This window comes from Gorilla gorilla, chromosome 1, assembly GCF_029281585.2.
Source record: "Gorilla gorilla gorilla isolate KB3781 chromosome 1, NHGRI_mGorGor1-v2.1_pri, whole genome shotgun sequence".
Taxonomy (NCBI): domain Eukaryota; kingdom Metazoa; phylum Chordata; class Mammalia; order Primates; family Hominidae; genus Gorilla; species Gorilla gorilla.
Window position 1 is genome coordinate 78,031,179 of NC_073224.2, and position 14,674 is coordinate 78,045,852.

The following is a 14,674-nucleotide window of genomic DNA, read 5'->3' on the forward strand; positions in this document are numbered from 1 at the left end:
CAGGGTGACTATAGTCAATAATAATTTAATTGTACATTTTAAAATAACTAAAAGAGTATAATTGGATTGCTTGTAACAAAGGATAAATGCTTGAGGGGATGAATAACCCATTTACCACGAGATGATTATTACGCACTGTATGCCTCTATCAAAGTATCTCATGTACCACCTAAATACATACACCTACTATATACCCCCAAGAATTAAAAATTAAAAGAATCAATGAAACCAAAAGTTGGTTCTTTGAAAGGTTATATGAGATTGACAGACCACCAGATAGACAAACTAAGAAGAAAGGAGATCCAAATAAGCAATCAGAATTGACAAAAGTGACATTACAACCAATTCCACAGAAATACAAAAGATCCTCAAAGACTATTATGAACACCTGTACACACACAAACTAAAAAATCTAGAGAAAATGGATAAATTCCTGAAAAATCACAACCCCCCCAGATTGAATTAGAAAGAAACTGAAACCCTAAACACACCAATATCAAATTCCAAAATCGAATAAGTAATAAAATACCTACCAACCGAAAAAGGCCCTAGACCAGATGGATTCACAAATTCTACCAGACACACAAAGAAAAACTGGTAACAGTCTTCCTGAACCTACTCCAAAAAATCAAGGAGGGGGGACTCCTCCCTAACTCATTCTATGAAGCCAGCATCACCTTGATACCAAAACCTGGCAAAAACACAACAAAACAAGTAAACTGCAGGCCAGTATCCCTGATGAACATAAACGTAAAAATCTTCAACACACGACTAGCAAGCCGAATCCAGCAGCACACCAAAAAGTTAATTCACCATGATTAAGCAAGCTTCACTCTTGTGATGCAAGGTTGGTTCAACACACACAAATCAATAAATGTAATTCACCACATAAACAGAATTAAAAATAAAAACCCTATGATCATCTCAATAGATACAGAATAAGCTTTTGATAAAATCCAACATCCCTTATGATAAAAACCCTCAAAAAAACTAGGCATCAAAGGAACATACCTCAAAATAATAAGAGCCATCTATGACAAACCCACAGCCAATCATACTGAACAGGCAAAAGCTAAAAGTATTCCCCTTGAGAGCTGGAACAAGACAAGGATGCCCACTTTCACTTAACATAGTACTGGAAGTCCTTGTCAGAACAACTGCACAAGAGAAAGAAATAAAAGGCATCCAAATAGGAAAAATAGAAGTCCAACTAGCTCTCTTCACTGACTATGTGATTCTATACCTAGAAAACCCTAAAGACCGCAAACGAGCTCCTACAACCGATAAATGACTCAGTAAAGTTTCAAGATACAAAGTCAATGTACAAAAATCAGTAGCATTTCCATACAACAATAACGTTCAAGCTGAGAGCCAAATCAAGAACACAATTCCATTTACAATAGAATCAACAACAACAAAATACCTAGGAATACACAGAAACAAACAAACAAATACCAAGGAGGTGAAAGATCTCTACAAAAACTACAAAACACTGCTGAAAGAAATCACATATGACGCAAACAAATGGGTAAGCATTCCATGCTGCTGGTTTGAAAGAATCAAAAAAATTAAGGAGGAGGGACTCCTCCCTAAACTCATTCTATGAAGCCAGCATCACCTTGATACCAAAACCCGGCAAAAACACAACAAAACAAGTAAACTATAGGCCAAATAGCCTGTGGTAAGTAAACTATATGGCCAAATTAAAATGGCCATATTGCTCAAAGCAATCTGCAGATTCAATACTATTCCTATAAAGCTACAAACATTTTTCACAGAACCAGAAAAAAACTACTCTAAAATTCATATGGAACCAAAAAAGAACCTGAGTAGCCAAGGCAATCCTAAGCAAAAAGAACAAAGTGTGATGCATCACACTACCTGAGTTCAAACTATACCATAAGGCTACAGTAAGTAACCAAAACAGCATGGTACTAGTACAAAACAGACATACAGACCAATGGAACAGAATGGAGAACCCAGAAATAAAGCCAACAGCTACAGCCATCTGATCTTGTATAAAGTTAACAAAAATGAGCAATGGGAAAAGTCTTCCTATTTAATAAATAGTGCTGGGATAGCTGGCTAGCCATATGCAGAACAATGAAATTATACCCCTACCTTTTACCATATACAAAAATTAACAAGATGGATTAAAGATTTAAATGTAAAACCTAAAATTATAAGAACCCTAGAAAAAAACCTAGGAAACACCATTCTGGACATGTGCCTTGGGAAATAACTTATGACTAAGTCCTCAAAAGCAAATGTAACAAAAACAAAAATTGACAAGTGGGACCTAATTAAAGAGCTCTTCCACAAGAAAACAATCAACAGGGTCAACAGACAACCTATAGAATGGGAGAAAATACTGACCAACTACGCATCTGACAAAGGTCCAAAATTTATAAGGAATGTAAACAATTGAACAAGCAAAAACAAAGGACAAAAGATACAAACAGACACTTCCCAAAAGAAGACATACAAGTGGCCAAGAAACATATAAAAACGTTCAACATCGCTAATCATTAGGGAAATGCAAATCAAAACCACAATCAGATATCATCTCACACCAGTGAGAATGGGTATTATTAAAAAGTCAAGAAATAAGAGATGTTGGAGGCTATGAAGAAAAGGGAAGGCTTACACACTGTTGGTGGGGATGTAAATAGTACAGCCACTATGGAAAGCAGTTTGGAAATTTCTCATATAACTTAAAATAGAACTACCATTTGACACAGCAACCCATTACTGGGTAAACTTTCAAAAGAAAATAAATTGTTCTTACCAAAAGACACACGCACTCATATGTTCATCACAGCACTATTCACAATAGCAAAGACATAAAATCAACCTAGGTACCCAACAATGGTGGACTGGATAAAGAAAATGTGTTCCATGTACACCATGGAATATTACGCAGCCATAAAAAAAGAATGAAATCATGTCCTTTGCAGCAACATGGATGCAGCTAGAGGACATTATCCTAAGCAAATTAACACAGGAACAGAAAACCAAATACTGCCATGTTCTCACTTATAAGTGGGAGCTAATCAATGGGTATTTGTGGACATAAAGATGGCAATGATACTGGGCACCACCAGAAGGAGGAGTCAGGGAAAGGGGGAACGGTTGAAAAACTAACTACTGGGTACCATGCTCACTACCAAGGTGACGGGATCAATCATACCCCAAACCTCAGCATAACACAACATACCCAGGTAACAAATCTACTACACATGTACCCCATGAATCTAAAATAAAAACTGAAATTATAAAAGAAAAAAAATCACACATGCATTGGAAAAAAATAAAAAGAAAAAAGGAAATGTGACAAAATGTTAAAAACTGGTGAACTGGCCGGGCACTTTGGCTCATGCCTGTAATCTCAGCACTTCAGGAGGCCAAGACAGGCACATCACCTGAGGTCAGGAGTTCAAGACCAGCCTGGCCAACATGGTGAAACCCTGTCTCTACTAAAAACACAAAAATCAGCCAGGCATGGTGGCATATGCCTGTAGTTCCAGCTACTCGGGAGGCTGAGGCAGGATAATCACTTGAATCTGGGAGGCAGAAGTTGCAGTGAACTGAGATTGCACCACTGCACTCCAGCCTGGGCAACAGAGTGAGACTTCGTCTCAAAACAATCAAACAAACTAACAAAAACTGGTAAATTTAGTAGAAGGTATATAGGAGTTCTCTATTTTAAATAATTTTATATGTCAACTTGACTGAACCACAGGATGCCCAGACATTTGGTCAAACACTATTCTGGGTGTGTCTTTGAGGGTATTTCTGGATGAGATAAAAACCTGGATTAGTAGACTGAGTAAGGCAGATTGCCCACCCAATGTGGCAGACCTCATCTGTTGAGGGTATGAATAGAACAAAAAGGCTGTAAGAGGGAACTCTGCCTGCCTGAGTGCTTTAACTGAACATTGGTGTTTTCCTCCCTTTGGACTCAAGACTGAAACAACAAAACTCTTCTCAGGTCTAGAACCTGCTGGCTTTTGGACTAGAACTTATACCACCGGCTCTCCTGCTTTTCAGGCCTTCACACTCAGTCAGGAATTACATATTAACTGTTCTGGGTATCCAGCTTACCAATGGCATATCTTGGGACTTCTCAGCTTCTAGGATCATGTGACCCAATTCCTTGTAATATATACTATATAAGAAATTATATAGTGTATGTAATTATATAAGGATTATATATATAATAAAATATATATACACATCCTATTCATTCTGTTTCTCTGGAGAACCCTAATACACTGTAAATTCTCCCAAATTATACAGAAGCTCCTCAACTTAAAAACCTTCAACCTGCAGGCTGGGGCACGGTGGCTCACACCTGTAATCCCAGCACTTTCGGAGGCTGAGGCGGGCGGATCACGAGGTCAGGATATCAAGACCATACTGGCTAACACAGTGAAACCCCGTCTCTATTAAAAATTAGCCGGGCGTGGTGGCGGGCGCCTGTAGTCCCAACTACTCAGGAGGCTGAGGCAGGAGAATGGCGTGAACCCAGGAGGTGGAGCTTGCAGTGAGTCAAGACTGCGCCATCACACTCCAGCCTGGGCGACAGAGTGAGACTCCATCTCAAAAAAAAAAAAAACCTTCAACCTGCAAATTTTCATAGAAACCAACAAAGCCATACATCCAATACACAGTACAACTCTAATGCAGGTACTGTTATAACTGAAGCATTTTACGGTTTTTTCTTCCTGCTTAAAGCACTTGGTACATAAGTATCTCTAACTCGATTCCATAATAAGACAGAGACGCTTGGTCTCAAACATTTTTGTTTTTGAGTATTACGGTGAACATTATGCTACAACATAAATTTTAAAAGAAAAAGTACAACTGTTACCACCAACAGATGGCGTTAGTGATCACTTGTTTAGCATCAATCTGGACTTGAGACAAAATGAGCTGAGGAACAGCTTTTTGGACCTAAGCTCATATATCCATAAATTTTTGCCTCGTGCTAATAATACAGATGAATATTATTTAGGAGATGGAAGATATTTTAGAGATCTCAACTTAGGGTGCATTTCAAACCCCCAGGTCTTCTCTAATTTTAATATTTGACTCGTCTCAGGGCCCACGTCCCACCCCCGAATACCATAGAGAATCATGGCTATAGGAATTCATTGTAAAGTGATGAGAAAGTGTTGTATCTTTCAAATGTGTAAGAATGAAAGAATACGAAGGCAGAAAAAAAGGGACAAATTTGCTAACCCACTGCTTTGTTCCAATCCTGATTTTACATAAGACAACATCGATCCAATGCCAAGGTCATGTGATCTTGCCAAGTCCACATAACCAATATGGCACAGGTAGACCAATTCAAGTCTTCTGTTTGCTAATCCTCAGCACTTTCCATCAGCCCTTCTTGAATGTTTAAATGCTGTGGAAATGTGTGAGTGGCCAGGGATAAAATAACTAGTTTCTCTCCTTTTTCATTTCTAATAAAAGTTCTTTAGTTGAATAAGATTACAAAGGAAACAGTATGTACAAAGGAACAGTGAAATCCTTTCTCGTATTCAGCGGACTGCCAGTAGTTCAAGTACAGTACAGAGGGCAAATGTAAACAGAGGTGGGAAGCATCAGGAACTGAGTCTGAAGAAATAAAGGGCAATGTTTGTCACAATAATAGAAAAGCCTGGACTGTGCACAATGAAAAGGCAGAGTCCATATTAATGAACTATTAAATTGTATCTTACAAATTCCATTCAGGATACATACATAAACAGAAAAAGAGAGAGAGAAAGACCATACTGAATTCAGAAGTCTCAACAAATGGATACCTAAGCAATGACTTCACCTACAACAGACCCTTGGTATCAGTTTATTAAGTATTTTTTCCAAGGCAACTTGAAAGATTTCCAAATTGGAGAATATTACTATGGCATATAAAACATTAAAGTATAACTATTTTTTAACTCCTTCAGACCTTTAATGATTCTAAGAAGATTGAAATAATTTATACTTATTCACATTACTATATAAACTGTAAAGGTGACTCATATGCACCATGAATTTAAGCCATCACGAAATGTTACATTTTACTCTTTAATTTACTCTAAATTCTTCCTTCTATAGCTATTGCTTTTTGCTTCTCTTTGATCACCAGCAGTAGGAGTAGCTGCAGGAAGATAGTGCTGGCAACAAAAGCTACTACGGCCAGGCAACATGGCTCACACCTGTAACTCAGCACTTTGGGAGAGGGAAATGGGAGGGCCACTTGAGCCCAGGAGTTTGAGACCAGCCTAGGCAACAAAGTGAGACCCCCCCCCCTCCCGCCCCACCAATCTCTACAAAAAAATAAATAAAAATTATCTGGGCATGGTGGTTCATGCCTATAGTCCCATAGTCCCAGCTACTTGGAAGGCTGGGGTGAGAGAATTGCTTCAGCTTGGGAGGTCAAGGCTGCAGTGGGCCAAGACTGTGCCACTGCACACCAGCCTGGGCAACAGAGTGACACCCTGTCTCAGAAAAAAAAAAAAATTACTACACAAATAGTAGAGATTAGCAAATCAAACTGAGATTTACCTACTAGGTAGCAGACCAGGACCAATCTGGGCTCAGTAAATTACAAATTGTCATATGCCATGCATCCTCCCTGTCATTCATGGGATAGAATAGTGAGAACCCACAATTATAAGTGTAAATTTGTGAAAGCCAGGAATCTATTCTATCAGCAACCGACTAGGAAAAAAACGTTTTTTGCTCTAACAGTAAAGATCCCTCTGGTCTTTTAAAAGTAACAATACCTATAATAACATAAATATTTGCATAGTGACTTGTAGCTTACCCACATACTTTAATTTCACCAGAAGGATTTCAAGAAATGTTCTAGTAAATTTATGACCTAGTTTTTCATCAGAACATTTTTATTAAGAACTGAGAGTACTAGGTCTCTGAAGATACACTTACTCCTTCCTGCATAAGTTCCGGAGGCCACCCAACGACCAGAACAAGGGAATTTCCTGTCTAAGTATTGAGGTGTTACAGAGATTGAAACACTGTTCTTCATTTATTCTAATACTCCTCTAAGATAAATATTATTATTTATCAATAATGTAATCAATTTAAGAAATTGATAACCAGTCTAGAAAAGGAGGCTTAAAGAGGTTCAGAAGGCTATGGAATAGTGTTCTCTCTCAAGAAGAGCAAATAAAGCTTTCCAAGAAAACTTCCTTCCATCTTCCTCCCCACTCTGAAAAAAGGTGTCCCTATTTGTTTCATTTGCTAGAATTCCTTCGTATTTACTTCTGTCTGCCAAGGAAGAGATGTCAGGAATATCTTCACAGAGAATCTGGTATCTGAGATGAGTCTTAACAAGTAGAAAATGGGCATACGAAAGGGAAATTTATGGTAAGGGCAATCCTGGCACGAGGAAATGCTATTTGCAAAGCCACAAGAATGGAAGAAATTGCCATAACAGAGGAATGTTGGTTCTTTGTAGAAAAAAGCATAAGGGTTTGGGGGGGAGGGACATGGGGTGTCTGTCTGTGTGTGTGAACATGGAAGATAAATTACAAAGACTCTAGCCAGCTCATGAACCACTTACAACAGCATGGAAATAAATGTACTTTAATGTAAATCAAGATTTCCTAACTAAGAGACATGAATAAAACTTTAGGGCCATACATTGCCTAATTCCCCCCAAAGTATGAATACTGTGTCAATGAACACACCCAAAAATAAACTCATTTTCCTGGATCCATAGCTATTAGTGATTTTCAAAGGCACTCAGGAATAAAAAGCAGTTAAGAACCACTGTTCTGGGTGACTGGGAGTCCCTGTATAATTATAGACAGAGAAGTGTACCACAATACTTTTATTTTAGAAAGGTAGCTTAGGTAACATATGTGGACATTTGACGAATTTGAGAACCTTAAATGCAGAAGGAGCAATAAGAAGGTTATTATCCTACTGCAGCCAAGAAATTATAAATACGAACATCAAAAAACCTAATTCCAGAGACTTTTCAAAGTAAAAGTGCCTGAATTCATCAACCAGCTGCATGCAGACTGTGAGAGAGGAAAAAGCTAAGGTTGCCTTATTCTACTTCTTAAAGTTCACGTCATTCACTTACTACATACCATCATCAGTAAAAGCCATTAAACACAGCACAGCAGCTGCAAGTGATAGGGTGCCACTTTGTTTTATTTGCAATGAGCCACCACTGAAAAATTAAGCACAAAATATCAAATATCCCAAAGAGGAAACACTGGTGGCCTAGAGCAGGGTTTGGCAGACTGGCCCACAAGCTAAATCCAGCCCCATTTTTGTAAATAAAATTTTAACAGAACACAGCCACTCATCCATTTATGTGTTGTCTATGGCTGCTTTCACACTCCAAAAGCAGAACTGAATAGCTGCAACAGAGACTTGCATGGCCTGCAAAGCGTAGATTTTAATTTACTTTTTGGGCCTTTAGAGAAGGTTTGCCAACCTCTCACCTAGAACAAAAATGGATAGATTCTACTTCAGAAAGTACTATTTTTTTTGTTTGTTTTCTTGAGACAGAGTCTCACTCTGTCACCAAGGCTGGCGAACAGTGGCGTGATACTGGCTCACTGCAACCTCAACCTCCCAGGCTCCAGAGATCCTCCCACCTCAGCCCTCCAAGTAGCTGGGACAACAGGTGTGCGCCACCATGCCTGGCTAATTTGTGTGTGTGTGTTGTTGTTGTTTTTGTAGAGATGGGGTTTTCCCACACTGTCCAGGCTGGTCGTGAACTCCTGAGCTCAGGCAATCTGCTTGCCTCAGCCTTCCAAAGTGCTGGAATTACAAGCGTGAGCCACCGCACCCAGCCAGAAAGCACTGCTTTAGTGCAACAGATGTGAGTAATATGCAAAGTAAGGCACTCTCTACCTCTGTGCATGGATCAAATCCAGCCATGTAGCCATTAGCCTTCTGGAGCAGCTGTAGATAACTCTGCAATAGCAGCAAGCTACTTCTAAGATCCTCATCAAATTGAATTTACAAAATCCCAAGTATTACTCCGTTTAGAAAAATACTACTCCTCAAAAGCAACATATTAGGGGCCAACATTTCAAACCAATCCAAATCACTGTCCTTCCCCTATTCTTCCATTCATATCTACCTTCTCTCTCCTCAAGGTTGTCTTTTAAAACGAAAAAGAAGAAAATGCTAAAGATCCAAGTGTTATTAGTAAACTGCTGAAAAACCAGGCTCATTGCAACCTCCGCCTCCTGGGTTCAAGCGATTCTCCTGCCTCAGCCTCCCGAGTAGCTGGGATTATAGGCACTCACCACCACGCCAGCTGATTTTTGTATTTTTAGTAAAGACAAGGATTCATCATGTTAGCCAGGCTGGTCTCAAACTCTGGACCTCAGGTGATTCATCCACCTTGGCCTCCCAAAGTGCTAGGATTATAGGCGTGAGCCACCACACCCAGCCTGCATGAATTAAAAAAAAATTTTAAAAACAGCTTTCTTTGGTCCAAAAACAAAAGACAAATTTTAGTCTATTAATTACGTGACAGACTAAATGGGTTGTTGGTGGTGTGTACCTGTGAGAGGACAGCTTGAGCCCAGGAGTTCAAGACTAGCCTAGGCAACACAGCAAGACTCCGTCCACCTCAATGTTTAAAAAACAAAACAAACAAACAAAAAAACCTTTATATATAGGTTACACACAATAAATTACACATGTTCAAAGTACATATATAGTATACACCTATGAAAAATCAAGATAGGGAACATACTTAGCCACCCCCAAAGTGCCTGCCTTCTTTTTTTTTTCTTTTTTTGAGACAGAGTCTCACTCTGTCACCCAGGTTGGAATGCAGCGGCGCGATCTCGGCTCACTGCAACCTCCGCCTCCTGTTCAAGCGATTCTGCTGCCTCAGCCTCCTGAGTAGCTGGGATTACAGGTGCCCGCCACCACAGCCAGCTAATTTTTGTATTTTTAGTAGAGATGGGGTTTCACTATGTTGGCCAGGCTGGTCTCGAACTCCTGACCTCAGGTGATCCACCTGCCTCAGCCTCCCAAAGTGCTGGGATTACAGGCGTGAGCCACCGTGCCCAGCCAGTGCCTGCCTTCTTTTGCTCTGCATAATTATTTTGAGACCTCATCCCTGTTGTTGTGACTATCAATAAATAGCTCATTCCTTTATATTGCTAAATAGTATAGTCGCATCACAATTTGTTTATCCATTTTTTCCAGTTTGTGACTATCATAAATAAAGCTGCTGTGAACATTAGTACACAAGTCTTTTCACTAGATACCTAGGAGTGGAGCTGCTGGTAGGTGTACGTTAACTTCTTTTTTTTTTTTTTTTGAGATGGAGTCTCACTCTGTTGCCCAGGCTGGAGTGCAGTGGCACAATCTTGGCTCACCACAACCTCCACCTCCCAGGTTCAAGGGATCATCTTGCCTCAGCCTCCCGAGTGGCTGGGATTACAGGCATATGCCAAGATGCCCAGCTAATTTTTGTATTTTTAGCAGAGACAGGGTTTCACCATGTTGGCCAGGCTGGTCTCAAACTCCCGACCTCAAGTGATCCACCCGCCTCGGCCTCCCAAAGTGCTGGGATTACAGAAGTGAGACACTGTGCCCAGCCTGTATGTTAACATTTTAAGAAACAACCAAACTGTCTCCTAAAGTAGTTGTACTGTTTTACAGTCCTAAAAGCAAAGTATAGAGTTCTAGTCTTTCACATCTTTGCGAACACTTGGTATGGTCAGTCTTTTAGATAGGTAGTGCTAGTTCACTGATTTTAATTCCCATTTATTTAGTAACTATTAACATTATGATTAATGTAATATATGCTCTCCACGGATCGTGCAGGGCCTGAGCCTCTCCGCTGGCACAGGCTCTACTCGCACCAGCTCGCTCCTGCTGCCATGCCCACCACCATCAAGTGGGAGTTCAAGGAGTTGGATGCTCAGCATCGCTGGCAGCTGCTGTACTTGATGATCACAGTTGTGTTAAACTGCAAAATGCTGAGAATGATTATATTAATGCCAGCTTAGTTGACATAGAAGAGGACAAAGGAGTTACATCTTAACACAGGGTCCACTTCCTAACACATGCTGCCATTTCTGGCTTATGGTTTGGCAGCAGAAGACCAAAGCAGCTGTCATGCTGAACCGCATTACGGAGAAAGAATTAGTTAAATGTGCACAGTACTGGCCAACAGATGACCAAGAGATGCTGTTTAAAGAAACAGGATTCAGTGTGAAGCTCTTGTCAGAAGATGTGAAGTCGTATTATACAGTACATCTACCACAATTAGAAAATATCAATAGTGGTGAAACCAGAACAATATCTCACTTTCATTATACTACTTGGCCAGATTTTGGAGTCCCTCAATCACCAGCTTCATTTCTCAATTTCTTGTTTAAAGTGAGAGAATCTGGCTCCTTGAACCCTGACCATGGACCTGCGGTGATCCACCGTAGTGCAGGCACTGGACGCTCCAGCACCTTCTCTCTGGTAGACACTTGTCTTGTTTTGATGGAAAAAGGAGATGATATTAACATTAAACAAGTGTTACTGAACGTAAGAAAATTCCGAATGGGTCTTATCTCGGACCGCAGATCAACTGAGATTCTCATACATGGCTATAATAGAAGGAGCAAAATGTGTAAAGGGAGATTCTAGTATACAGAAACGATGGAAAGAACTTTCTAAGGAAGACTACCTCCTGCTTTTGATCACTCACCAAACAAAATAATGACTGAAAAATACAATAGGAACAGAATAGGTCTAGAAGAAGAAAAACTGACAGGTGACTGACGTACAGGACTTTCCTCTAAAATGCAAGATACAATGGAGGAGAACAATGAGAGTGTTCTACGGAAACGTATGTGAGAGGACAGAAAGGCCACCACAGCTCAGAAGGTGCAGCAGATGAAATAGAGGCTAAATGAGAATGAACGAAAAAGAAAAAGGCCAAGATTGACAGACCCCTAATATTCATGACTTGAGAATATTCTGCAGCTATAAATTTGGAACCATTGATGTGCAAAGCAAGACCTGAAGCCCACTCCGGAAACTTAAGTGAGGCTTGCTAACCCTCTAGATTGCCTCACAGTTGTTTGTTTACAAAGTAAACTTGACATCCAGGGAATGAAGAGCATCCACCAGCGTAAGACCTTGCAGAACCTTTAACTGGATGTTAAGTGTTTATAATGCATGTATGAAATGTAGAAAGATGTACAAGAAACAAATTAGGAGAGATTACTTTGTATTGTACTGCCATTCCTACTGTATTTTTATACTTTTTGGCAGCATTAAATATTTTTGTTAAATAAAAAAATATATATAAGGACTAAACATCTTTTCATATACTTAGCGTATCTTCTGTGGTGAGGTATCTATCAAATATTTTGCAGATTTCAAAAAGTTGGATTGTTGGTGTTGAGAGTTCATTAGTATATATTCTATATACAAGACCTTAATCACATATTTGATTTGCAAGTATTTTCTGCCATCCTGCAGCTGGTCTTTTCATTCTCTTAAGAATTCTCTCTTCGGCCGGGTGCGGTGGCTCACACCTGTAATCCCAGCACTTTGGGAGTCTGAGGTGGGTGGATCACCTGAGGTCAGGAGGTCGAGACCAGCCTGGCCAACATAGTGAAACCCCATCTCTACTAAAAATACAAAAATTAGCCAGGTATGGTGGCACATGCCTGTAGTCCCAGCTACTTGGGAGGCTGAGGCAGGAGAATTGCTTGAACCTGGGAGGTGAAAGTTGCAGTGAACCAAGATCACACCACTGCCTCCAGCCTGAGCGACACAATGAATCTCAAAAAAAAAAAAAAAAGAAGAAGAAGAAGAAGAATTGAATTCTCTTTTGAAGAGCACGTTTTCAATTTGATAAAAAATCATTTTATCAATGTGCTATTTTAAGGATCATGCTTTTGGTGTTGTAACTAAAAATAATTTTGCTTGACTCAAGATAAAGATTTTGTCCTAATTTTGCCAAAAGTTTGTAATTTAAGTCTTGACCATTTAGGTCTTTGATTCATTTTGAGCTCATTTTCCCACACAGTGCAAGATACAGACTGAAGTTCATTTGTTTGCATTTGGATATCCAATTTGTGCCAGCATTATTTGTTGAATAGATTATCCTTTCTCTGCTGAACTGCCTTTGCACCTCGTCAAAATTCAGTTGTCCATTTATGTACTGGCTTACTTCTGGACTCTGTTCTATTCCATTGATCTATTTCGCCATCCTTATACAAATACAACATTGTTTTGACTACTTTAGATTTATAATAAATTGTGGTATCAGATAGCATTAGACCTCCAACTTTGTTCTTCTTTTTACAAAGCTGTTTTGGCTATTCTATGTCCTTTACATTTCCACATGAATTTTAGAATCAGCTTGCCAATTTCTATCCCCCCACCCCACCGCCAAAAAAGAAAGCCTGCTAGCATTTTGACTGGAATCACATTGATCAATTTAGGGATAACTGTCATCTTAGCAACAATGAGTCTTCTCACCCATAAACAAAGAGTATCTCCCCACCTATCTAAGTCTTCTTTACTTACTTTCTATGATGCTGTGGAGTTAACAGTATTTCATATCTGATACTACTATCAATAGTACTGGTTTTATTACATTTCAATTTCCAACTGCTCATTGCTAAATAAATGCAATTGATATTTACAGACTGACTCTGTAATCCACAACTTTACTAAATTCACTTAGTCCCAGAAATTTTGCAAGTTCCATCAGATTTTCTACAGACAATCATGTCAACTACAAAGAAGATACTTTACTTCCTCCTTTCCAGTCTGGATGCCTTTTCCTTTCTTCCTTTTTTTTTTTTTTTTTGAGATGGAGTCTCGCTCTGTCGCCCAGGCTGGAGTACAGTGGTGCGATCTCAGCTCACTGCACCCTCTGCCCTCCCAGTTTCAAGTGATCCTCCTGCCTCAGCCTCCTGAGTAGCTGGAATTACAGGCAGCTGCCACCATGCCGCGCTAATTTTTTTTATATTTTTAGTAGAGACGGGGTTTCACCATGTTGGCCAGGCTGGTCTCGAGCTCCTGACCTCAAGTGATCCACCCCTGCTCTCCAGCATCCCTAAGTGCTGGCATTACAGGCATGAGCCACCAAACCCAGCTTATTTCTTTTTCTTGACTGTATTGGCTGCAATGAACCTCCAGTACACTGTGAAACAGAAGTGGTGAGAGTAGTCATCTTTGTTTTGTTGCTGGTCTTAGGGAAAAAGCATTCAGTCTTTCACCATTAAATATGATACTACCTACAGTTTTTTCAGAGACATCCTTCACTGAGCTGAAGAATTTCCTTTCTAATCCTAGTTTTCTCAAAGTGACTACCCAGAATGAAGGTTAGATCATCAAATGCTTGCCTCCCCTGCCCCCAATTTTCTGAGATGATCATATAGTTTTTTTTACTTAATGTAGTGAATTACAACGATTGCTTTTTAAATGTTAAACCAACTTTGCATTCCTGAAATAAACCCCAGTTAATTATGATGTATTTTTTAATAAACTGTTACATTCAATTTACTAAAATATGGTTAGAACTTTTGTATGTATGCTCATGTGAGTTATTTCTGTGTAGTCTTCTTACCTCACAATGTCTGTCTAGTTTGAGTAAGAAGGTAATGCTGAGCTCACAAAATAAGTGAGGAAGTACTTCTTCCTCTACAATTTT

General features: G+C 39.6%; 1 protein-coding gene and 1 pseudogene across 5 annotated transcripts in view; one reads left to right on the forward strand and one right to left on the reverse strand.

The window, feature by feature from the left end:
- RALGPS2 (Ral GEF with PH domain and SH3 binding motif 2) overlaps window positions 1–14,674 on the reverse strand; it is a 185,788-nt gene that overhangs the window by 152,284 nt on the left and 18,830 nt on the right. The gene's annotated exons all lie outside the window — the stretch shown is intronic.
- LOC101132250 (tyrosine-protein phosphatase non-receptor type 2-like) lies at window positions 10,887–12,106 on the forward strand (annotated as a pseudogene).